The 26,036-nt window shown below is 40.3% G+C and overlaps 1 pseudogene; it reads right to left on the reverse strand.

Annotated features, from left to right (window-relative positions):
• Nucleotides 1-9,398: 9,398 nt before the first annotated feature.
• LOC125414601 (asparagine synthetase domain-containing protein 1-like) lies at nucleotides 9,399-25,395 on the reverse strand (annotated as a pseudogene).
• Between the last annotated feature and the right edge of the window lie 641 nt (nucleotides 25,396-26,036).

A 26,036-nucleotide genomic window follows, 5' to 3' on the forward strand; every position in this document is an offset into this window, starting at 1 on the left:
TAGAGTGCTGAGTATTCCATCAAGTGTTGTAATGCATGCTTTTATTACAGCAATTAAAAATGTCTTCAATATATACATTATACATATGTATTTCAAAGTTTAATAATTGGAAGTTCTGAGCCTGTTTGTAGGTCAAAAATCAGATTCAGATCTGATGGAGTTCTGGCAGTTCTACCTTCAGAGTATGCAAAAATTAGTATATAAAATTTCTTTTAGACTGTATCACTAAAATCCTGGTATAGACTCTAGGTCAGGGAACTCTATCATCAGCCATTGTCATGGGAATATTATACATTTGGAAGAAAATAAGTGCTGAGTAATTCTACTTCCCATCACGGTTTACCTTGCTGATTTTTAGAAGGTCTGAAGAAAGAATATTAAATGTCTATCTCTGTCCAAGATATTACTGTCGGTACAGTCCGTAGCAGACAGGGTAGTGTGGGAAGGAACTACCCAACTACTGAACTTGAAGCTGCATCTCCCTCTCTAGTAATAGTGGAAAGTCTTTTGGTTATCCACCCTAATAAACATTTATTAGGTAACTATTATGTAAAAACACGTTTGTAAGCACTGGATGAAATATAACGACCAAATTCATGGTATTCAGGTTATTAATTTATTTCAAAACCAGATATCTTAAATACAAAAAAGATAGAAATACATTGGCAGCACTGTAATGTTCTTACAACACCATCTCTAGTCTTCTTTGATATCAGTAAAGAAGCCATGGGGAGAGAAATGGAAAATCCACAAACTCACAGACAAACCAGATATAAAGCAGAAAAGAAATTGTGTATGAATTATTAACTATAAGATGCAATAAGCATTTTCTGAGAGAAAGTGTACATTGACATTTAGAGAACATTTTGTTCAAAATAAAGCTGGGGAAAGAATTAACATTTAAAAAATATAGCCTAGCAGTATAAAATCATTCTCTCACAGGGAAAAGACTTAGTAAACAATAATCTTTGAGGGAAAAATAAGTCAAAACTCTTAGAAGCTTCTACACCCAGAAATTTGTGTGATGTTAGGTTTTATGAGAATAGTATTAAAACCTAACCTTTAAAGTCAAAAGGAAACCAACAAAAGCACACGTGGATTAGTTACAAGAAGTGCCTATTTTTATATGTAGCACTTTTCCAAGGTTGTCAAAGCAAATCACTGTATACTTGATGGCGTAAAGTGACAGGAATGGATTCTCCTATTGCTCTAGAGCAATAGATCTCAACCTTCCTAGTGCTGCGACCCTTTAAGACAGTCCCTCATGTTGTGGTGACCCCTGCCATAGCATTATTTTTGTGGCTACTTATGACTTTAATTTTTTTGAATCGTAATGTAAACATCTGTGTTTCTGATGTTAAGCTACCTGTGTGAAAAGGTCATTCAATTCCCTAAAGGATTGTGACCCACAGGTTGAGAGCCTCTGCTTAAGAGGCTGCAAATCTGTGCCAAGATGGAAGCGAGGTTAAGCTCCTTCTGAAGCCTCCAGGCAGGACTTCTCTTTCCTCTTCTTAGCCCTCCTGCTTCTCAGGTGCTGGTGGTGATCAGCGAACCTTGATTTAGAGCGGCATCACTCGGTATCTGTCTATGGCTTCAGGTGACCTTATTTTTTCGTGTGTTCCTGTCTTAAGGGCATTCATCTTTGGAGCTAGAACTGTCCTAACATAGAATGAATTTATCTCATATCTTTTTTCTGCAAAGATCTTTATTCTGAAAAAAAAAGCCAGATTCTGAAGTTTCTGTGTGAATATACTTCTTTTTTGAGAGAGGAGGTAGTTGGAATTTACTACTCTACAGTGTTTTCCTAATTTAAAATACTTTTGTACAACATTCTAGATTGTCATATCTACAGCGGAGATAACTGATAGTTTATTTTAAAAGTCAAAAATTAAGGTGTTTAAAAACATTAAGGATGTTGCTCAATTGGCAATGTGCTTGTCTAGCACGAATGAGGTCCTGAGTCTGCTTCCCAGAGACACATAAAATAGAAATGAGAGTACATCCCTGTTAGTACATCCCCATTACTGGAGAAATAGAGACAGGAAGGTCAGAACTTTAAGGTCTTACTTAAAAGTTTGAAGCTGACATGAGACCCTGACCCAAGCAATAACAACAACAAAAAAATATAACAGCAACAAAACAATAATAGCCCCAAATAAAACATCATTACTATAAATTGACGCACTGAGTATGGTGGTTTGAACAAGAATGACTTCTATAGGCTCATATTTGTGTACTTGGACCTAAACAGTTGGTGGAAATGATTGGGAAGGATTAGGATGTGTGGCTCTCTTTGGCGGAGACTTTTGAGGTTTCAAAAGACTTTGTTCCATTCCCAGCATGCCTGTCTATCACCATGGGCTCTAACCCTCTAAAACTGTAAGCCAAATTAAATGCTTTCTTTTACAAGTTGCCTGGATAATGGTATTTTGTCGCAGCAATAGGGAAGTAGCTAAGACACTGTGGAAAACCATGAAAGCGAAATCATCCATGTTCCTCTGCTATACTGTTTTATATCTGTTATACAATAATTTGTCTATAAAGGCAAGAGATTCTTGGCTAGATCCTGGTGGTGAGAAAAATAAGTGATTATTGCAGTATTATATTACAACTTTATAGTTAAGCCACATAGTTTAGAACTATATAGATCTATGTATGCCACCAAAAGCATCATATGTCACTAGTGATTAAGTCTTTAAAACAGTCTTGTGTGATAGCCATAAATAACATATCTTGGAGTAACTCTAACAAAACAAGTGAAAGACCTGTATGAAAAGACCTTTAAATCTCTCTCCTTCTCTCTCTCTCTCTCTCTCTCTCTCTCTCTCTCTCTCTCTCTCTCTCTCTCACACACACACACACACAGGATAAATGCAATAAAACATATTGTTCTATTGAAAACTATAATTAAAGCTAGTTTTAGTGGGACTTTATTGAAGTATGTGTGTAATTATTTCCAAGTGAGTAAGATAGTATTTGGCAAGACTATGGATTCAGAATGGTAATTTTTCTTGTTCTGCTTCTCCAGTTTCTCTCTCCCCATCGTGTGTTTTTTCTTGTCGTGTTTCTTTCCTATAAGAGGTTTTCTCCACATTGTGAGTGAGCTGATGAAGAAGTCAGAGGATCTTCACCCGAGCACCATTCCAGCTTCACGATATACTACTGTGAAAGAAGTGATGCCCATGTGTATGGTTCTGATTCTGATTGCTCTGAGTTGGATCACTTGGCAATTTTCAGGCCAACAATATGGACAAAGGCCAAGATTCTTTGTCAGTCTAGGATGTCAGTCTGTGCTATGTGGTTAAGGGCACAGTGAGATGCCATATCTGGGAGGATGTAGTCAGAACAGAGTAACAGACATGCTAGGATCAATAACTAGGATCAAAGAATAATCAATAGCTCCAAGCTCTTATTAAATAGTCCTAAACATATTCAGAGCTGAACTTTGGGAATATTCTCAAAGCACTAATAATGAACTTTCCAAGTATATATCTAAATATCTCTGATATTTAAAAAAATATTTTTCCCTGAGGAGTCCTGAGGTAAGATGACTCTGTGCCCTGTAGCTTAAACATGGCTTTCACAAGTCTTATTTCCAGTACATTGGGAGAATTGCTATTATGAACACACTGACTGTGACCTTTGGAAATGTCAGAGGTGATTTTGATTACGGCTGAAGCATCCCACCTGTACAAGATGTTGTTTGTTTAAGAGTTTCATGTTCACGGCATTGCAAGGTTATCTTTTCTTGGCTGTTCTCTTTCAGAAAATGTTTTAGCACTAAGGCAATTCATTTCTTACAAAGCAGTTCTCATTAGAAAACATCACATCATGAACTGTTGGGAAAAGGAACAGAAAGATCTGATAAGTGGGGAGGAGTGTTCTTCCCAAGTTTAGAAGTTTGTCAGCAGTCAAGTCATCAAACACTTCTACTGAATAATGGAGCATCAGCAGTCAAACATCAAACACACTCATTGAACAGTGGAATGTCAGTAAGTCATTAAGTGGAATGTCAGTAAGTCAACACACCTACTAAACAATGGACTATCTCTGGGGTTCTCCAAAATTCCAGATATCCAGTTGGAAGAAAAACACTCATAATCTGTGTTGAAAATAGTATATTTTGTTTTCCTAAGTAGATTCTTATACATGGATATGAACTGAATTAATTATTTAAAAACTTATTAAGTACTCAGAAGGACCAGGTCTTTCACAAATTTAGTATTAATAAGTACCAAATTAGTGCTGACTAATATACCTACAACATGTATACACACACACACACACACACGAATGCATATAGACACATGGGGTGCAGTCTGAGACAAGTTTTGTAAAATTTTCAAGATCTTTCTGATGAAGAAGAAATGAAACTTGTATTCACATATTTTTAAAACTCAGTTTGTCATGTGGGAGATATTGCTTGCCAATCTCTACATATCTCCACTGGACTCTTGCAGAAAATAGTCATTTTATTACTCTTGTACAAGGCTAGTGATTGATAAAATTGAATGTAAAGCAATTGTCACTATAAGTCAACAATATACCTATTGCCTTTTGATATAGTCTCAGATGTGCAATGGTAACTAAATTCTGACTTATTTTTTTTCCTTCAATGTCTGTTGTTTGATTTAATCCTGCAGAGAGAGAGATAGATAGATAGAGAGTGAGTGAGAGAGAGAGAGAGAGAGAGAGAGAGAGAGAGAAGCAAACAAAATCATGGTTTACTTTTGAATTACCTGAATTGGAATTTAATTGGAAATATTTTATATGGGAGCCTTTAGATTTGAGTTCCTACAACTTGAACATATGTGGTATTCACTTTAGTGTCTCTTGAATTCTGTTTCCTTCACTGGCCTCATCTCCTCATTCTATAACTTCCAGAGGAGACCTTTAAGTGACCTGTTTTGTTTTATCTGATATTCCATGCTCAGATAGGATGTGTTTGGCTAGCAGCTTTAGCATCTTCCTCCCTGATTTTTTAAAGGTTTTGTTTAGTTCTTTATGAGTTTTGTACAACACGTTTTGATTATATTTATCCCTGTCGCCCTCCCTACTCTTCCCAGATCTACCTCTCTTCTTACTCAGTTATCTTATTTTGTGCCCCCCCTTTATAATCCTATAAGGCCAATTTGTGCTGCCTAAATGTTCTTGCATGTGTGGTTTTCTACTGTAGGATGGTCATCTTAGCAGAGGCCACACCCTTCGAAAAAAACTGCCTCTTCCTTCCCTAGTAGCTAACACTTGTCAATAGCTCCGTGATGAAAAGTGGAGCTGGTGCCTAGCTCTCCCCTTCATGCTGGGATTTGGTCTGGCTGGGGTTTGGCTTTTGTGTGCTGTTACAACCATGCCTGTGTGAATACTTGTGTAGGTGCATCTTTCTAGTTCTGTCCAGAATTCCCTGTTTTTGCATAGTCATTCATTGTCCCTGGTTCTTATACTCCTAATTTTTTGTTCCAAGCTTTAGATACGTCTTGAATTTTTTTATGTAAGGTATTTGCTGTTTTTTATTGCACCTTGACAGGCATCTATCATACAAAAATAATAAGGCTTATTAGTAGGAATAAAGCATGGAGAATATTCTTAGAATAGGAAGGCTTACCTAAATACAGAACTTTCAATAGATAAATCTAAAATGGTTCAAAGACATTTAAGGAAATGGTCAACATCCTTAGCCATCAGAAAAATGCATATCAAAACAACTCTGAGATTCCATTTTACACCTGTAAGAATGGCCAAGATCATAAACACTGATGACAACTTATGCTGGAGAGGTTGTTGGGTAAAGGAAACACTCCTTCATTGCTGGTGGGAGTGCAAACTGGTACAGCCACTTTGGATATCAGTATGGCAATTTCTCATAAAATTAGAAAACAACCTACCTCAAGACCCAGCAATACCACTTTTGGGTATATACCAAAGAATGCTCAATCATACGACAAGGACATGTGCTCAACTATGTTCACAGCAGCATTATTTGTCATAACCAGAACCTGGAAACAACCTAAATGCCCCTCTACTGAAGAATGGATGAGGAAAATGTGGTACATTTACACAATGGAGTACCACACAGCAGGAAAAAATAATGGTATCTTGACATTTGCGGGCAAATGGATGGAGCTAGAAAACATCATACTGAGTGAGGCAACCCAGACCCACAAAGATAAATATCATATATACTCACTCATAAGTGACTTTTAGACATAAAGCAAAGAAAAAACAGCCTATAATTCACAATCCCAGAGAATCTAGACAACAGAAGAGAGACATACATGGGAAGTAGAAAAAGACAAGACCTCCTGAGTAAATTGGGAGCATGGGAACCTTGGGAGAGGGTAGAAGAGGAAGGGGGAGGAAAGGAGGGGAGCTGAGAAAAATATATAGCTCAATAAAAACAACTAAAAAATTAGAATAGAAAAGCTTGTTGGAGAAAATGGGATCAAATTTGAGGACAAACAGATGGAGATAAGTGAATGAAAAACTCTGAACATGGCAAAACTTGAGCTAGTTACTCACAGCGGGAGAGGGAGTTCTCTAAGGCAGAGGCTGGGATAATCGCGAGATATCACCAGTGATTTCTAATTTTCCCAAACTACAAAGGTGCCTCTTAACGTTAAAAGCAAATGTTTTTCCAACACTCGCCTAGAATGTTGTACAACTTAGTAAAAGTCTCACGGTTCCAATCTCTAATTATGTATTCAGTTAAGAATATCTTTTGCCAATGAAGAGTTTGAAAAACTTATTTAAAGAAATACTCACTGAAAAATATTACCATGTCATACATTTAGATTATGATTTGGTGTGATACATACCCACCTGCAAACATACCCAAAGAAGGAAGAGGACCCTGAGAAAATGTACTGCACGTGTTCTCACCTGTCAGGGACACTGGAGCATGGGTCCATGACTGGCAAAATAGAGAGAAAATTGGGTCTGTCTTATTTGTGTTTCTTTCTGCACATTCTCTCTCCCTTGCTTCCTCTCTCCTCCCCCTCTGTGCACATAAATAGCAACCTTGTATGAAATTTGAATTGTTTCAGGTCTCATTCCCCGCTGATGGAACTCCACATTTCCTTTATTGTGCACCTCCCTGGACCTTGGTACTCTCGCGTCTGTATGCACAACGAGAAGTCTTACAGTGAGATTTCCCAGGGTAAGCACTTGAGTTTGCTAACTCACTCTCCGGATCCAGACTTCAGCTTTTCTTCATGAGGCTTTATGTTCTGGGTGTCCATAAATCAAACCATGACAGGGAATTTAATGATATTACACATACCAAGAAAAAATAATAAAATTAGAATGCTATAAGTCAAAATTTCACAGGGTCTCTTGTAATATGCCATTGCATGCAATTTTTTAAAATAAAAATCTGATAGGTATTAGTAATCTAAGAATAGGTTTCTTTAATTTCTCAAATCACCATAACCCATCAGCAAAATACATTAACTATTAAATAATCATTGCTCATTCTTGATTTTTCTTGCCGAAAATTGCTTAAAGAATAAGTAAGCACTGAAATTTACTTTGGTACAAACATAATACCACTAGGTATAATTTAGGCCAACATATCCATTTTCAAGAAAAATTACACAAGAATTCCAAGTCCTTAGAAACAAGGAAACAATAAATGCCTAAGGCAACAGAAACGCTGATTCGATCTGATTTGATCACTATACATTGCATATGTGCATTTAATTATTATGTTGTTCCATACTGGCATGTGGTTACTATGCCAGTTAAAAAGTAAATGTTAAAACAAGTCAGAAACATTTCCTGTGTGACTTCACAGAAACTGAATGAGCCAAAACATCTGCCATCCAGGAGGTCAAGAGTATGGAGGTCATGTATATGACCCCAGAGTCAATGTTTCCTTAGCTAGGCAAGGAAACATCAGAGGAAGCATTGCTTAGGATTTGTATTATTTGTTTATTTATTTAGCCTTTAAGCAATGTAAATCTGAAACAAAATCCCTGAAAACCATCAGCATAGGAAGGAATGGGCTTCCATGAGTGAAACTTGCTACTGGACTGTTTCAGAGTGTGGCAGGACCACAGGTGTCACATGCTTCTGTACCCCAAGTCTTCCTGGCTGGGAAACTCTGCACGCTATGTGGAAGTGGAGAGTAGTGAAGGAGTCAAGGTACACGAGTGGAAGTGCCCGTTAGAGCTGGATAATGATTACGGTCTCTGATAATCCTGGGTCTAATTTATTTTTTCTCGGTTAATCTCATTGGTATACTTCTTATTCAGCTTATGTGTCCTAGAGTGATGTCTATTTTCACTGAGTTATTTTTCATTTTAAAGACAATGAAATGCTTCCAAATCATGATCTCTCGGTTTCAACACAAAGCTGACCTTGAGAAGAGGAAAACAACTCTTTTCTAGGAAAAAAGAATTTTGTTTTGTTTTAATTTCTCAGAGAGAAAAGTCCGTGTGTACTGATCCCCTTGGCTACTTATCCAGTCTGTGCAATTCAGCCTAGGTTTCTCTCTATCTTTCCTATACTGCAGTCTAAAAATATCCATTAAAATATAAATTATGTAGATATAAAGATAAGCCAGTTGTGACTGACTCCTCTTCTTGGCTGAGGCTGTCAGTGTACAATAACAACAGAGACAAAATTCTCTCCACGGATATCTTATTATGCAGGGGTGCAATGACAAGGCACCATGGATGTGTATTTTATCACTTTGTAGAGATTGGAGGTTGGAGGATCAGGGTGCCAAGCAACTGGGTTTCTTCTTTAGTCTGCTCTTGGCTTGTCAAGGGTGGTCTTGTTCTGGTGTGTGTGCCTGTGTTCTACTTTCTTCTTACAAAGACATCAGTCAGCGTTGATTAGGAGCTAGTTTCAATATGTCTTTCTAAAATTCCCCCTTAATGTCCCTAGCTCCAAATACAATTGCATTACAAAATAAGACCATTAAGACTTCAACACGTGACTTATGAGAGATAGAATTCAACATAGACCATGATGATCCATAGCTCCTAACTTAAACTGTGTGTAGATAAGCTTTTGGAGTTCCCATGCAAAAAAGAACAGGAAAACTTACCCCAGACACTTTCTGGGCCAGAGAAATACTGTCTTGACAGTCTCCATAATGTTTCAAAAGGAAAGGGATAAAAACCTGTTCATATTTGCAGGGTGATATACATTGATTTATTTTATTAATTTATTTGTTTGGTTATTTATTTATCCTGTTTTTAGAGTTGCACTGACTGCTTCTGTGTTTTAGTGCTCTGTTTAGAACTTAGTGCTTCTCCACTATGCCCAACTCTTCTTTCTCTCCACGACAATGAGGCAGCTGTTGTTTGCTTTCAGGTAACCGCCACAAAGAGTTGTTACACGATGGAATCGTATCATGACACAATCTTCTTGAGAGAGGTTTTCTAAAGTAGGCTTTAGAACCTTCCACGTTGATCAGATGACTTATCATTAGCTTTTTTTCCAGTTTTGCAGTTCTAGATCCAAACCGCATGGCCCACTTTGGCAGAAAGACCGAGACCTTGAGACCAAGTTCAATAAGCTTAAGCTTCCCACCAATCCCATGGGGCAAATCCAGGTCTACCTTCTCCCAAACCAGCAGAAACTTAGGAAAGACACAACGTTCTCATCCAGGAAAGGGATCTGGCTTCCTTTCCATGATCACCAACAACTCTACCATCACAATCAGTGTTTCTGAAAGAAATGCGATCCAGTTTCACTGTTATTTCCTGTGCAATACTTCTAGACCAAGGGCCTGGAAGCAGATATGATGATGGGGGTAAACTGCCAGCTTCTCACCTGCGCTGGTGCCAGTGAGACTCACCTTTGACCTGCTCATATAAGATGCACAGCACCTGGGTCGCTAACCAACCGATTCCTCTAGACCTGTGTTCAAGGGTTGACCTAAGCGACATATTTGAGCTCTTCTTAGTTTTTGTAGTTCTGTAAGAGAAAAATTGATTTCAACACAATTCCAAGTTTGAGAAGAGTTGACAGACTGCAGTTCCTTTAGTCCTGCTTTTCCTGTGACTTGGTCAGGCTGCTCGACACCGTCAGGTCCCTGAGGTACAGCAGCACCCTGAGAGGACTCTTCAGAAGGGCTCTCATGAGGGTCTTGCTGTTTTCTTTCTACATTAGGAACAGTGGCATAGTCTTTCATTTAGTCAGAAAAGCCACATTCAGAAGATCGGTTGGCTCATCTAAAAGGAGTATGCCAACCAGCAAAGGCTGCGCGCACCGTGGAATCAACACCTCCAGAAAAGAGGATGGCAACATTTGCTTTCTTACTATATGTTTTCAAAACTTCCTTTGAGGCAGGGCAGATGCCAGGTTTCCTCTCTAGCTAAACGCAAGAGGTGTCTCTTGACTGCAACATTCAGGACATCAAAGAACTGCTGAGCAACTTTTTGTATGTCCATCTGTGAGAAATATTTCAAGCGTCTCTCCTGGATGTGGGAATATTGAAACTGTTTCTCCAGTGAGTTTCCAGTGGAGCTTGGGGCAGCATCTTATTGAAGGGAGTGATAGGTTTTGAAAGGTTCAGTTTGTCTTCATTTGCTACCACTGATAGAAACATTGGTAATTCCACTGGAGTCTGAGTCAGGTCATCAGCACATTCTTCAGCAACATTTTGCTTAGGAATGTATTTCAATGGATATAATTTTAAATTCGCACACCAGGAAACAGCAACAGAATTGAGATCAATTTTGAAAATTCCAGATGCTGGAACTTCTTCTTACTGGTCTGTAAGCTCAGATACTTGGGCACCAACAGAAGAGAGGCAGAAGCTCTTGCCCAGATTACTAAAATGTCAAAGCAGCTTTAACAAAATGTCTATGCCAAACCATAGGTAATGGTTAGCAAATTGATAATATATAAAAGACCAAGGACTTTGGACTTTAGAGAAGAGTGCCAATGTATTAGATTTCTTCTTATGGGCAAAAAGGCTGCTGAACATCGTTGTCTTCTGCTTCAACCTGTACTCCACTAAAAACTTCTCCATCCCATAAGAACATGTCACTGCTTTCATCTTCCACAGGCTGGTCAGTCAGAACCCCAGAAAAAAAAAAAAAACCAGAAAAGGATAACTAACATCATCTTTTAACAGCTGTTTACTACTATTGGGGTCCAATCATCTAAGATGGTTCAGCAAATTCTCTTTTAACTTTTTTGTTGTTGTTGTTGTTGTTTTTTTCGCTGGCCTTGAACTCGGAGATCTGCCAGCCTCTGCCTCCCGAGTGCTGGGATTAAAGGTGTGTGCCACCACCACTCGGCTTGCTCTTTTAACTCTTACTGAAGTGCTCAACAGAGAAGCCTTCAGAACAGCAAATGCCACATAGGGTTCTGTGAACTCAGGGTGACTGAGTTTTGATTTTGATTGTCTCTGAGTTTCCTAATGCTTGGTATTTTTTCCTTAGTTAGTTCGTCTAACATATTTCTGCTTTCAGAAAGCATTTCTTTTTGATCTGCAAAAAAGAATATTTTGCTGTCCTGTTGCAGCCTGTCTACTTTCTGATTCTTCTTCAGGTTAGAAAGTTCATCCACGATAACTGTTTGTTCTTTAATCTTGTTGCTAGAAACTGGCAACGAATGCTGTGCTTGGGGAAGACTGCTTCTTTCTTTTGGAAGCAAGAAGGATGAACTGAAGGTTGAAGAGGACTAGATTGTGATTGAGAATGTGAGCACAAAAAGGAGTCTGTCTGGTCTCATACGCTTAAGGGAATGACTTGGAGTGACTGATTCTTATTTTTTTTGTTTTCTTTTGTTTTTTTTCCAGATCAGGAGAAACAAATACTGTAGAAATAAGGGAAAGAGAAAGAGTGGAGGTAAATTTGCAAAGATGTCTCAGGCTTCCATAGATCTAATGGTGAGAGCCTGGTTTAATTTAAGTTCACTGGACATAGGCATCCCAGGGCAGATGGCCAGATTGTGCAGGGAAGCTCAGGTGCAGGGCTGAGAGTTGTTGAAAAAAAATGTATCTAGAATCAGGTTGTTTCATTTCAAGGAGCTTTGCTGTGGGAAATCTACAGGTGTGTGTGTGTGTGTGTGTGTGTGTGTGTGTGTGTGTGTGTGTTGTTTTGAACTATTCACATGTAACATGAGGGGGAGTCTGGGTGTGCACAGATGCCATACAGGAAAGAAAAATAAGACCACTGCCATCCCAGGACATACATACTTCCTAGGCAGTTTTATGACCTCATCCAGGTAAGCACACGCCTTTTGAAATCTCCAAGGATTACTTTATCTGTTCTTGTGATGAGTACATGGGAAACCCGGGAGAAAGCTGGTGAGAGAAGTGCAAGAAATAGTCTTTTCTTTCCTTTCCAGGCAGCCAGACAGCCCTGATCTATCTTCTCAATCAGAAAGCGAGGGCTTGGATTTGCTTGGGATGTTTTCTTTTTAAAATGAGTTGAACTAAGTCTAATTTCCCCCAAAGTGTCTATGGGGATATTATATACTTAAGCTGTAGTGAATAAAGATGAGAGTTGCTAAAGAGTATTCGATCAGAAATGAGAAAGGAATAAAAATAATTTCCTTTTTACACAGAACTGAGAATCAGTCTACAGTTGCACAAGCCCCCTCCGTGTCAGACTGGGGAGTCAGCCCACCCTTCCCTCTGCAGCATTCTGTTCTACAGGCCTGTCTCACAGTAGAAGCAGATGGGGTTGATGTGCCCTTTTGCCCTTAGTTCAGGGCACAACATTTTGACACATGTAAGCCAGGACTGACCCTCGTCTCTTTACTGATGTCCTTCTTGTTACCTTCCCTCCAGAAGAAGCAGTGAGGAGACTGACAGGGGCATTTGGTCTGACCACCACACTGATGCTATTGTCTGAAGTTCACCTTGTGTTTTCTTCTGCCTTGGCAGTGGCAGAAACGCACACCCGTTTCTCTCCATAGAGGTGTGTTATGTGTGTAATGTGCCAAGCTGAGAAGGATTTCACGATACCGTTTTCCAGTTTCTTCAGTCCTGATGTGAAACTTGCCAAACAAGAAGCCAGACATTTATTCCAAGGAATTAGATATGCCTGTACATTAATTCCTGGCTTTGGTTTCTTTGGCAATAGCTCTGTATTCTCAGCTTTTGTGGTATTTCTTGTCGACGGAGTATAAGTCCATAACACACTTTGCTTTCCCAACCATCTGCCAGAAGAATGCCATTTGTCCTCAAAGCGGAATTCTTTCCCTGTTTCAGAGTCCCAAGAAACTTTGCTTTGTGGCTTTGAGGTAGCTTCTCAACTCATAGTGGCTTCAGGCTTCCTGGCTTTATTTTTATAGTGCAATGTACTTTAATATTTATCCTTTAACATTAACCCTTTTTATTTTTAACAAACATGCTATAATTTTTAAAAATTGAATTAGGAACACTTGCTGCACAGCTGCCTTTTCTTTCTGCTCTTTTGTTCTTAATATCCACTTCATCATTAAGGTTTCTTGTTAGGCAGTTTCCTGGTGGCATGGAACACTGTCTTCCCAGCCTAAAAGCCATTAGGGTTGTAGCCAGAACATCTGTGATTTGCCCTCAAGAGACTCTCGACATGATTGGGCCTATTGATAGTCATGGAAGGAGTGGGAGGGGAGGGTCGTTAGGACCTCGGTTAAGACTCCAGCCTCTCCTTCCGGCACCTGCTGCCCACCTGTGTGTCACTTTGTTCCAGCTGCCTGTGGTCCCCAGAGGAGCTAGTGTATACAGGGCGGATGCTAGCTGACAGGGAACTTCATCTGTGCAGATATGGGAAGTCATCATCCATATTTGGAAGAAACTTTTTAATGCTGCACCTATCTGGGGGTCACTTGTACTCCAGTAAGTAAGCACCCCTAATTTCCTAATGGTTGCCAAAAAGATGCCAAAAAGATGGGTGAGTTTTCACTGGTACCCTATCTAGAGTTCATGTACAGTTAGTTGTTCAGGAAAAGTATACTAAGCATCTGGGAAAAGCTGTGTGCTTTATTTTGAAGCAGTTCAAAAAAGTTAAGCTGCTTCAAAAACTAAGCACACATATTGCAGGGTATCATATATCTTAAAAATTTTATTCATTTCATCAATTGTGAAAACTATTTTACATGAATTTCTGACTTTTACTTCTTTATAATAAAAATAACAGATGCTTAGGGCTGCTTGTTAGACACTTGCAATGATTATTTTCTTTTGTCAACTTAATTGGTTTGAGAAATACATAGGATATTAATTAGTAGAAGATGCCTCTGGGTATATTTTCCAGAGCTAAGACTGACAAACCCACACTGAGTGAGGGTGGTGCCATCCCCGTAGGCTTGGGATAAGAATCCTGTGTACACAGACCCTCTCTCTCTCTCTCTCTCTCTCTCTCTCTCTCTCTCTCTCTCGCTCTCGCTCTCTCTCTGCTTTTTGTTTGCATGATGTGGTCCTTCCTGTTCTGTGCTTTTTTTTTTTTTTAACAAAATCTCAACCATTCACTTTTTTTTTTTTCAATTGGGACTTGGGAGTCTGATGCTGGGGTCAAAGCCTGCTAGCTCAGAGAAGCAAAGAAACCTCCCAGCTGACCTTCCTGCTCAGTCCCAGAAGCTCTTTTTCTCGCACGTCTTCTCCAACTCTCCCAACTCAATGCCCCTCCCTTCTACTTCCTGCGAGCCTTTCTATCTGTCCTCCTGACTCCCTCTCGCTGTCTGTGGTTTTTATCCTTAATCATCCTATGTTCATTTCCTGTCAACTGATTGCTTGCTCTGTCTCTTGACCTATGGTTGGCTTTATTTAATTCTGTTAGCTATATTCAAACAGAAGCTCTTGGATTACAGGTGTGCACTAGGGCTGAGCCACACCACAACTAGAAACAGGTTTTTTCAGTAAATGGCTCCATCTTGGGGTTCACAGTGTGATCAAATATTCTGCAACAGTTTAGCTCCACCTCATCCTTCTCATCATGACAGCCTGAGACCTTGAAACTGTGAGAATAAATAAATACTTGGCTCTTGCTTGGGCTTCGCTCTTTCTATTTCTCATGAACCTGAAGTATCCTTACTACTTTCTGGCAATTTGATTTTGCTGATTTGAGGTAGACTTTTTAACAAATAAACATGCATCACACAGCTTTGCAAACTCATTTGAAGGTAACAGACTTGTTATCGTAACATGGCATGTTCCCTTCTTCCCAGTGTCCATGTCTCCATCGCACATTCCTTGCTTTCCTATATATGACACACCCTTTATTCTATTTTTCCCCTAATTTAACTTTTTATTAATTCGTTGTGGGTTTCACATCATGCATCTTGATCCCACTCATCTCCCCCTCATCCCCACATCTGCCCTCTGCCCGTGCAACAATTCCCCCCAAACAAAACAATATAAAATTTAAAAGAAAAGAAAGAGAAAGAAGAAAAGAAAAATCTCAGTGTGGAAGCGGCGGGACGATACAGGGAGTCACACAGTACACCCTTTAGTTTCTGTGTCTTTACTTATAAGTGTTCATTGTAATGAGTCATTGGTCTGATTTGAGGACTCTGGCCTCTGATTTCTGTTACACTATCCATACTGAGCCCTCACTGGGACTCCTCTCAGACATTCTGTTGTTGACTTGTGTCATGGAGTTCCTGCTGCTTTGGGTCTACAGGTCTGGCCCCTTCAGGTGCTCCAGCAGATTATAGATGGGGTGGATGTTGGAATGGGTCCACTCATAGCCCTGGTTCTGGGCATGGATGGATGCTGGGTTGGTCTGCTTGCCAGTTCTCCCTCATCCTCACCAGCACCGCCCCAGCTAGCTAGCTTACCCTATGCAGCCAGCAGCAAAGGACAGGGCTGGCTCACCCGCAGGTACACCATCAGTGCTAGCTTTACTGTGTAGCCTGGGCTAGTTCAGGGGCCACTCTCCTGAATGCTACAACTGGTGAGGGGCAGGGGCAGCACACCCACATCCCTCCCCGCCCACATCACCGTATAGCAGATGAGGGGTGAGTCCCGATCTTCCTCGTTCACGTTCTCGGGGAACAGGTCACCTGCACTCCTGTTAGTAGGCTCAGCTCTACTGTGCTGCGAAGGAGAGGCGCAGGGGCCACCCTTCCAAGCACTGCAGCTGATGAGGGGCAGGGTCAGCTCTCTTTTCTGCTGTACTTGGTGAGGGGAAAGGAGGAGGGCATCTTTATGATGCGCCCTTTGAATAGTGTGGGTGATGCAGACAGACCATGCAGGAGGCAAAGTGAGTGGCAGAGAGTGGGCTAGAGACACCGAGGCAGGTAAATTGCGCTGCAAAAATTATCCTGGAGGTTATTTCCGTTATCAGTTTGGAATATAAAATGTGTGGCAAAGGACACGACACTGAAATTAGAGATGCCACCTGCAATAGGTCATAGCAAGCAGAACTCCATAAGGTGAAGGGACATTGGATAAAGTGATATCATTGAAAGACATGTTTATTTAAAGAAAATAAAGAGAGCTGCTTTGTTTCACAAGCCAACAAATCATGTTTACAATGCACCTGCTCGGGTATATGTCACTGAAAAGTCCGTGGTTTCAATACCTCCTATTTTATTCTTACTACCCTTAATATTTAGTAACACTTTGTCCATCTTCACCATGCGGAAATCATGTTCACATTATCTCTTTTTATGGTAAGTACTTTCTAATCATAAATAAATAGTTCGGGTTCCCCAGTAGGGCACAGCAGAAAACATATAAGAAATGAAAAGGGACAGCATGAATCGAGTCAAGAAATCAAACGCAAAGTGATAATCTGACTGCCTGAAGCAAAAGAGTACAGGAGAAGACCACAATCTTGGCCTGTTTTGGCAATGTAAATTATGAAATTTGCATTACTCTGGTGAGATAATCTTTATGGGAAAGAATTTTTAAAAAAGATTAATAAATAACTTGAATTGGATGTGCAGAATTATTGGAAATTTACATATAACATACATCAAGTTTTCACAACTGTCAATTATCAAGTAATGATCAATGACAATCATACATGTCACTAAACAATAAAATGTTATAACATAATGTAAATTTCCTTAGAACCTGTATTCTAGATCTTTTATTAGTGGTTAGTGTGAAAATATTTACTATGAAAATAGCCCTGTAGCAAATATGAAAAGTTCTCTATAATATATAATATGGTGTGATTTATCAGAAACCACATGTGTAAATTCTACATACTTTTTCTATAACTCATAAATCAAGTGACAGAGAACTTAGAGAGAAATAGAAAAATCCTTCCTCTTGCCATAGGTTAGCTGAAGCAGGATTTACAACTTGAGACCAGAAATCTGCCCTGTGTCTTTCTTAAGTGCTTTACATAATTCTTATGTTGAAGAACCTGGGTCCTAGATATCTTTACTCTAACACGAACAACAAATGAACGCATCAGAACAGGCTACGCACTGGTGAACAAAGACATTTTGCAGATTGTAACCTTTCTAAAAATTGTAATCATAACCAGGCCATGGATGAAGCTGTTGTAGATGCTGAAAATTTATAGCCAATTAGTTTATTACAAGACTATTGAATTGCCATGGCAACCTGAGCACTGGAGTTTCTCACAACATCTATTTTGGTTTCAAAGAAAGCAAGGAGTTTTGGGGAACGGAGGTTGTTGGACATTTTAGCTCAGGGCCGCACGCGCTAAGAACACATTCCTAGGAGTCTACAGCTGAACTGCTCCTTTAGGCCAATGTTGCCACTTTTTTGCTTTTCATTCTCGAAAATTAACATAAATCAATTTGTTTTTCACAAGTTCACAATGCCAAACATAACACACCGGGAGGCCTATGTGAGCAGAAATGCAAATACATCGAAAAGTATGTGCAAGACTGACTTGTACAAAAAGATGGGCGTCTACAATCTTTCTGCGCTGACATATGCTTCTTGAAGCTCATAAAACGCTTTACCCAGTGGCAAGAGGAAGGCAATGGACAGCGGCTAAAACGAATTATCTATGAATTGTTGAGTTGAACCTGCTCATTCTACTCCGAAGAAATGAAATAAAAATTGATGTAGTTCTTTGAGGCCTCCTGCCTGTAGGAATACATTGAACTGAAGACAGAGGCTCAAGCAAGCAGGTTGTATGTTCTCTTGTGACTCATATCTAGGTAGATGAGGGTTGTATTGTGTCCCCCTCTCGGGTATTCTTTGCATCCATATTCCCCCCATATTTTGTTTCTTTCCTCAGTATTTTCTAATACTTCAGACTTATGTTCTCTAGCCTCAGGGTCTTGTTTTAATCCCTGGCTTTCAGCTCATGTTTAAGTCACAAAGAGGGAAAGAAGTGGATGGAGCTCTCTTTTGTTCTTTAAAAAATGTCAGCAAAAAGATGCAAATACCTCATTGATAAAAGGTACCAAGCCACATGGCTAAAGGTAGACAAGAATTATGGGTCAATTTAAATTGTAAGAGCTAGTTAATAATAAGCCTGATCAAATACAACAAACAATTTATAATTAAAAAAAAATGTCAGCAAAGCAAACGTTTCCCTAAAACTTTCTCCTGGAGTTCTTTTTGACTGCTTTTCCCTGTGAGTCTAGGACAGGTAGTGAAGGTGATGGACACCGATGGAAGGCTCAGCTTGGAAATGGACTTTTGGATTAGTTTAAGAACGATCTCACAATCTGCTACCTCTCTGCAATTACCCAGGAGACTGGACTGTCTAATAACCACTAAAAAGTAAGTCCCCTATGATACCGGGCATCACAGCTGAGAGTTCTCTCAGAACCTACTCTCTGCTACTTCCTGTTGACTTGGCCTGTTTTCTGGATTGACTGCTTCTTGTTGCTGCTTGGTTTCCGGGAGGCAGTTTGGTTCAGTGGCCTGTGTACACCACAACTGCATATGCAGTAGCTAAGTGAGCTAGTTTGCTTGCCTCCGTAAGTCTTCACGGTGCCATTTGTCAGGTGCTGCAAACCAACTGACCCAATTCCTAAAGCAGCACCTTAATCACTGCTAAGCATGGTAAGTGTTTGAAGAGTGTCAATTGTTATTACTTATTTGTTATCATTTTGAAATACTGGTTTTACATTACCGGGGCATGAAATCCTACTTGATACATAGGACTCAGTTTAGAGCTCTCTTCTAGATTTCTTATTTCATTTTTGGTGCTCAAAATATCTTAATGATATGGATGCTGAGAGTCAAACTTCGGTCCTCTGAAAGAGCAGCAAATACTCTTAGCCACTGAACCACCTCCCTAGCCACCACACACACACACACACACACACACACACACACACACACATGCATGCACGTGCACACACACACACGCATGCATGCATGCATGCACACATGCAGAAAATGTCTTAACCACTGAACCATCTCCCCAGCTACCACACACACACACACACATACACACACACACACACACGCATGCATGTGCACACACACGCACACATGCAGAAAATATCTTAACCACTGAACCATCTCCCCAGCCACCACACACACACACACACACACACACACACATGCACACACACACACGTACACACATGCATGCACGTGCACACACACACACGCATGCATGCATGCATGCACACATGCAGAAAATGTCTTAACCACTGAACCATCTCCCCAGCTACCACACACACACACACACACACACACACACACCCCTTTTTTCTTTTAGTAGCAATGGAAACCAAGGGTTATGGAGAAATCTAATATGGCTGAGGAACTGGAGGAAGACTCCTGGAAGTGATCATACCTAAGCAGGAAAGAGGATGTCAAGAAGAAAAGCAGAACTGATTTGAGACCATCTGTGACCTTTGTTACAGTTTTCCTCCTGTTAAGCCTGGTTTCATCTTCCAATTAAGACATTTCACTTTATAAGGTAAGGAACATTCCTTATGGCCTTTTGTAGTTAAGTAATTGAAGTTAATCTCTTTGAGGGAGATCTCAGTTGGATTGATAGAGGCTTGAAAAATTCATTAAGAAAAAAACTAATAAAAGAAACTCTCCGGCGAGCAATGTGGGTATTATGGTCTTAGCCCTTGAAAAACAACAGAGCGTCTGTCCAAACCAAATGCTTAGCTTCTAACATGCAAAATCAGGATTATGCAACGGTACAAAGATGGCAAAGCTATTGTTTTAAGAGAGTTTATCTATTTGTTAGGCTGGTAAGCCAGCTGGGAGGACTCAGCATGTACCTGCCTCCTAAACCTTTGTAAAGAGTTAGCCTGAGATTGTATTTTTTCATTAACATAATTTTTATTGTTTTTTTTGGGAATTTCACTTTTTGCACCCTGATCCCAGTCATCTCCTCTGTCCACCCTTCACCCGTATAATAATCTCCATCCCCCACCCCAAGAAAAACTAAAAACAAAATAAAAAAATAAGATTAAAATAAAAAATACAAATACCTTTAATCCCAGCACTCAGGAGGCAGAGGCAGGTGGATATCTGTGAGTTCGAGGCCAGACTGATCTACAAGAAGAGCTAATTCCAGGACAGGCACCAAAGCTACAGAGAAACCTTGTTTCAAAAAACCAAAACCAACCAACCAAACAAACAAAAAACAACAATAACCAACCATACAAAAAAAGAAACTAGCTTTAAAGAGGAAAAAGAGAAAAAACAGAGAAGAGGAAAGAGGACTCTATGACAATTGATTAAATCCTTCCCTGACCAGGACATCATATGAACTGTTTAATCTGAATGGCTATACTAACTTTTTCTTTGTTATTTAATTCTGCAGATTGAATTCAGAGTTTCACAGGCAGGCAAGTGCTGTATCATTCAGACACACTCCAAGCCCCAACAAATGTTTAAGAAACTAAGAAAGATTAAGGGGAAATGGAAAAGGAATGACCTGCTATTTTACAGGATATGGTAATAGGTCGCCTGGGTGCTGAGTGTAGCTGCCAAGGTTTTTCCCTTCTCCTGGCGATTCGCAGGGCCGTGTGACCTCCGGCTCCCTGGAGACTCTGCACTAGCTCTGGCTTGAGGGGATAACTTAGCAAGAACCTGGTTCTCTTTGTTATGGTGATTCCACTTGTATTCAAGGTCTTAGCAGTGGGCCGATAGCCTGCCTTCCCTAGCTGACCCTGCCCGAGGGGCCAGGAAGCTTTAATCTTCTTCTCCTGCTCCTGGATGGGAGGAGGCCTTGCATTTTCGATCCTTCTAGCCCACTGGTATATATACTTGACTTGAGTTTAATAAAGTTGCCATTTACTCTGGTAAATGAGCGAAGGTCTCTTTTGTGTGTGTGTCTCTTTTTCAACCCTCAGGACGATTATCCATTCTCGTGGGCCCGAGTTTGGGAAAGCACGCAGCCTGAACCGGGTGTGGGTATCCATTGGGAAGTGCAGACTCTTACACTGAGTGGGTGGCACACACCCATAATCCCAGCACAAAGGAGGCTTTACACGGAGGACCATTAGGAGTTTGAGGTCAATCTGGGATACATACTGAGTGCAGCCTATTTTTAAGAGGGACCCAATTTATTACAAGTCAATAGATTGTTGTTTGTAAATATCAGGGCAAAGTCATCTTCATTTGGGAAAGTTCAGGTCTAAATATTTTGAACAGAGTCTGAAGATGAATGGTATGCCATGAAGGGCTAAGAAACAAAACAGCGACAAACAAAGACAAACATACCTTGTCCTCTTCAGATTCAGGCGTGGCTATTAGCTCACAGAAGCGAGTCTCCCTTGTCTGAAGCTTTTGCAGCTCCTCTTCCTGGGACTGTTTTGGAAAATGTGTGTTTTAAATTCATCTATATTCTTTGAGGATATATTTCAGTTTTAGAAATGCTTAGAAGCCAGAAAAAAGTATCTGGAGCAAGGTAGATATTAGAGTACTTTTTAAAAAAAATGCATAAATATGTAGCAATGTGAGATGTTTTATATAATTATTTATGAGCTAAATATTGAGATAATGCCTAGAGGTATAAAGCTACCTGATTGAAAAAATAGCTTCATTGGAATTCACTGGGATAATTTATACTCTCCCAGGATGACTGCTTTGAAAAACAAAATTGACTTGGCCGCGTTTCTCTTGATCAACACTCACCATCTCATTTAAATACTTTTCCTGCTCAGTACATTTGCAACAGGTGCTTTTAATCAAGAGTTTGTTCGGTACACAATCTCTTTATGCTATTTTTAATAATTGCATTGGTGGTGAACAGAACTGTCTTAAGATATTCTTTAGTTACCCGAAAAAAAACAGTGAACACGATTCAGAGGGAAAAACAAAAGCACAGTTTTTCTAGTAGGGGTCTGTGGATAACGGTTGAGTTCTTTTATTGGAAGCCTAATGAAAATCAGTTGGAGTGCATCTCTCTTTCTCTCTCTCTGCAAATAACTAGTGATTATAAAAATAGCTCTCTGTAGATTTTCCTCTGTATGATATGCAGAATTTGTTCATAATACACCCTGTCTCTGTACTGAGCACTGTGATCCAGTTTCTGTTCAAGTGATGATAATTCTTTCCTAAGACAAAAGTAAATAGAAGGAGAACTTATACAAGGGGCATAATGAGCCAGATGGGTGTCTCCAGCTCCCACGTTCATTTCCTTTTTGTGTTCGGAGAAGTCACACGGGGAAAACAAGAGGGAGTTGGCAGGGAATATTCTGGAAAACCTATTTATCCTTGTTCAGAAGCAGGGAAATAGAAAGGAAGGCTCTGACGAAGGAACTGGTTGTGACGTTGTTTAGTTCCCTGATCACTGATTGCAGTCAACACTCACTCCGTGGGGCAAGTAAGTGGAATTGATAGGTCAGCCCTGGAAGAGACAAGAGTGCCACATACTCATTATTAATCTGTTGACTGTTTTTATTTTATTAACAGTTTGGCGTGTTCTCTGCGGTACCGAGAGAACCAAGCAGGCCAATTTCAGCTCAGCATAAGAAATAGACAAGGCCACAGCTTCTGTAATTTTATTCCAGAGAGGGCTTTTTAACTGATTTTCACATCCCTTTGCTTATTTTATTTTTGCCCATGGGATAAAAAGCAAAAAAAGTTTATGTAACACATTTTGATCAAACACATAAAAATACACTGATCTTTCCCTTCTTCAGAAAATAGCATTTCTGTACGTCTTACTTCATTGAATGTACTGATATGATTGATTTTATGCATAAATTTTCAAAGCAAATAGCTTGATTTATAGGAAAACAAATCTTCTGTGTGGCCTGATGTGGTTTTAAACTCACAGTGCTTACGGTATCTTCTCTATCAATTCACAGATATTTATCTGATACCCACGATATGACTTAGAACTTAGGATTTCAGGGTACAGTGTATGAAAACAAATATGGTACCTAACCTATTTGGACAGAACACACAGGGATTGTTACAAGGTAGTATGTATTCAAGGACTGAATTCTGCCCAGCTTCAATGCTAACAGTGCTTAACGAGGGATGAATTTGAGGATGCGGAGCCAGACAGAACCCGGACCGGCAGACAGGTAGGTAAAGGAGCTGCAAGTGGATAAATGAAGATGGAAAACTTCCAGCTTGTCCTCCCCGCCACTGATCTGAGACAAAGGCCTGGTGGGCTTCGGATCCTGGATCCCGCCAACACACCCGCTTCTAGCTGCCAGTCCAGGTCAGTTGGATGTGTTCAAGTCTGAACCTGGACATGTTTAGTCAAAGCTGTGGATTTAGCCTCTTTTCCTTGTCTACTCTGAGACTCCTACATTAGGGAAAGAGCATCTATTTTAGCCTACCCAAAGCACTTACTATCCTCGCCCCTTGGGGGGAGAGTGCATTTGTCTCCTCTCTGTCTTTCTGTGTGCCTTGCTGTGTGTGCACCCATGCTTCTTCACTTGCAACAAAGTTTGTTACCTGTTGTTTGCTGTGTCTGAGAGTTTTCCTGCTCTTTAATTCCTTAATCATCAGAGAAAATGGACAAGACTCCTAGATGGTAACCAATCGGAGGTGGTTAAAGAAAATGTGGAGAAAAATCACAATACCAGAGAACCTAGACAACAATGAGGACTCTAAGAGATGGATTTAATCTACATGGGTAGTAGAAAAAGACAAGATCTCCTGAGTAAATTGGGAACATGGGGACCTTGGGAGACGTTTGAAAGGGAGGGGGAGGGGAGCAGAGAACAATGTAAAGCTCAATAAAAATCAATAAAAAAGAAAATGTGGAGAAAGTTGAATATTGGCTACAATTTGGGTAGGTTCTAAATAGACAGGAACCACAGAAGCACAATAGAGACATTAATTGGCATCATTGTGGAATACAGACATTAATGTTGATCTGATCTAGTTGGATGACTTCTGTCAGGAGATAAGAGGGGAAGTAATATGAAATTAGTTGGCTCTGGAGTTCAGAAGATTGAGGCTCTGGGGTCAGATAAGGCTTCAAAGGCAATAAGGAGTCTGTACAATAGTGAAACTCAATTGGGGTATTATGTGAGAGACTTCTGGGAGACACAACAACATACAAGCACGCATGCACGCACACTCATGCACACTCACACACATGCATGCGTATGCACACATGCACATACACACACAATGCATGCATACTCACATACACACACATACGCATGCATGCATGCACATTCACACACACATACACATATACACATACACACACACACCCTACTCACCCTAGAGAGGGAAATCATGACAGACTATGATAGCACCAAAGATCAATTTGGTGAACTAACAAATATTCATGGGGGTTACTAACAGGAGTGTGGGTGAGGGGTTGCTCACAGGAACAGAGATGACTCAAGCCTCAAGCGCAGTGGCATCATCAAAGAGCCTGCCCCAAGGTGTGTGATGACTCATGAAATCTCACCATGCTTTGGAGGCCTCTGCATCGCTTGCAGGTAACATGACAGACCGGAGCACCTGGGCTGGCCAGACCACTACCCCAAGCTATGTACTCCTATCAAAAGGAACAGAAGCCTTCCAGGATCCCCCAAGTTTCCACTTTCCCTGACATGTGAGCGGCCTTTGCTTACTTCATGAACGTCCCTGCTGATCCCAAGGGATATTCAGTTTAGAACGCAACAGGTATTGATCGCCCACACATGTGAGGCTTTCCTCATATTCTGCTTGTCATCTGATGATCAGAACTTTTGTTTCAGAAAACTTATGAATGCTCTGGCACGTTGGAAAAGATTAATTTCCATGGTGATGCGATGAAATGAGGCCTCAAGAGTCGCTATGTATGGCTGAGGGTGGCTTCTGTTGGGTTCTGTGGAGACATACGTGCTGGCTTGGGTAACACTGCAAAGTTTCAATGCAATTCCACCTTTCCCTTAGAATCAAGAGGGGTTATCTTCTGCATCCATTTCAGGTTCCATCCATAACCCACAGCTTCTGGTCTCCTTGAGTTCTCTGTCCCCCTTTGCCTAGCTGATCCTCACTTGCCCTGCCTGAGTAGAGTCATCAAGGTCCCTTTGTCTGATTTTAGTTCTGTCTTCTGTGACCTCGGCTCTTCTTTCTGGAACTTCCTCTTTGATTCTCAGATCCTTTCCTCCCTCAGTCATCTTGGCCCTGCCATTCAGAAACATTGTTTTCCGGCTGATATGATTTCGGTAGCCCAAGCCAATCAAACAGCAACAAAACCAAAAATTGAACAATGAAGTTCGTTTTGTGTTGACTGACCACTCCTGGACACGGGACCCGTGCAGATGTGTGGTTGCTACACGCAGTGGCACTCCGTTGGCAAAGACTTATTTTCCCCTTCCCAGGAGGTACCAATGGCAAATAACTTATTGGTTAGGGGTGGGACTTTGTGGCCCCTGTGATAGATGCCAGTCTATCAGCAGTCTCATTGCTGGGATCTTATCTGGTACTCCCATGTTTTTGGGGGAGCATTTTTTATTTTGTTTTGGTAACTTTTGTCTTACTGGGGGTGTGCTTGTTCTGTTTTCTTTTCTTTTGAGAGCAAGAGAGAATATAAAGTTGTGTGGGGAAGGAATCTGGGAGGAGTTGGGGAGGGGAAAGAATATGATCAAATGTATTGTATGTAGAAAAATTTTAAATAAATAAAAACTTTGAGAAAGATTGTTTCCTCTAACTCGTATATCTGCTTTACAGTCTAATCTTAGGGAAAATAGGCCTGTAAATGACCGAGGAATCACATAGGAAATAAGATAACAAGATAAATAAGTCAGTCTCTTATTTC

Source organism: Myodes glareolus, chromosome 17 (assembly GCF_982192425.1).
Source record: "Myodes glareolus chromosome 17, mMyoGla1.1, whole genome shotgun sequence".
Taxonomy (NCBI): domain Eukaryota; kingdom Metazoa; phylum Chordata; class Mammalia; order Rodentia; family Cricetidae; genus Myodes; species Myodes glareolus.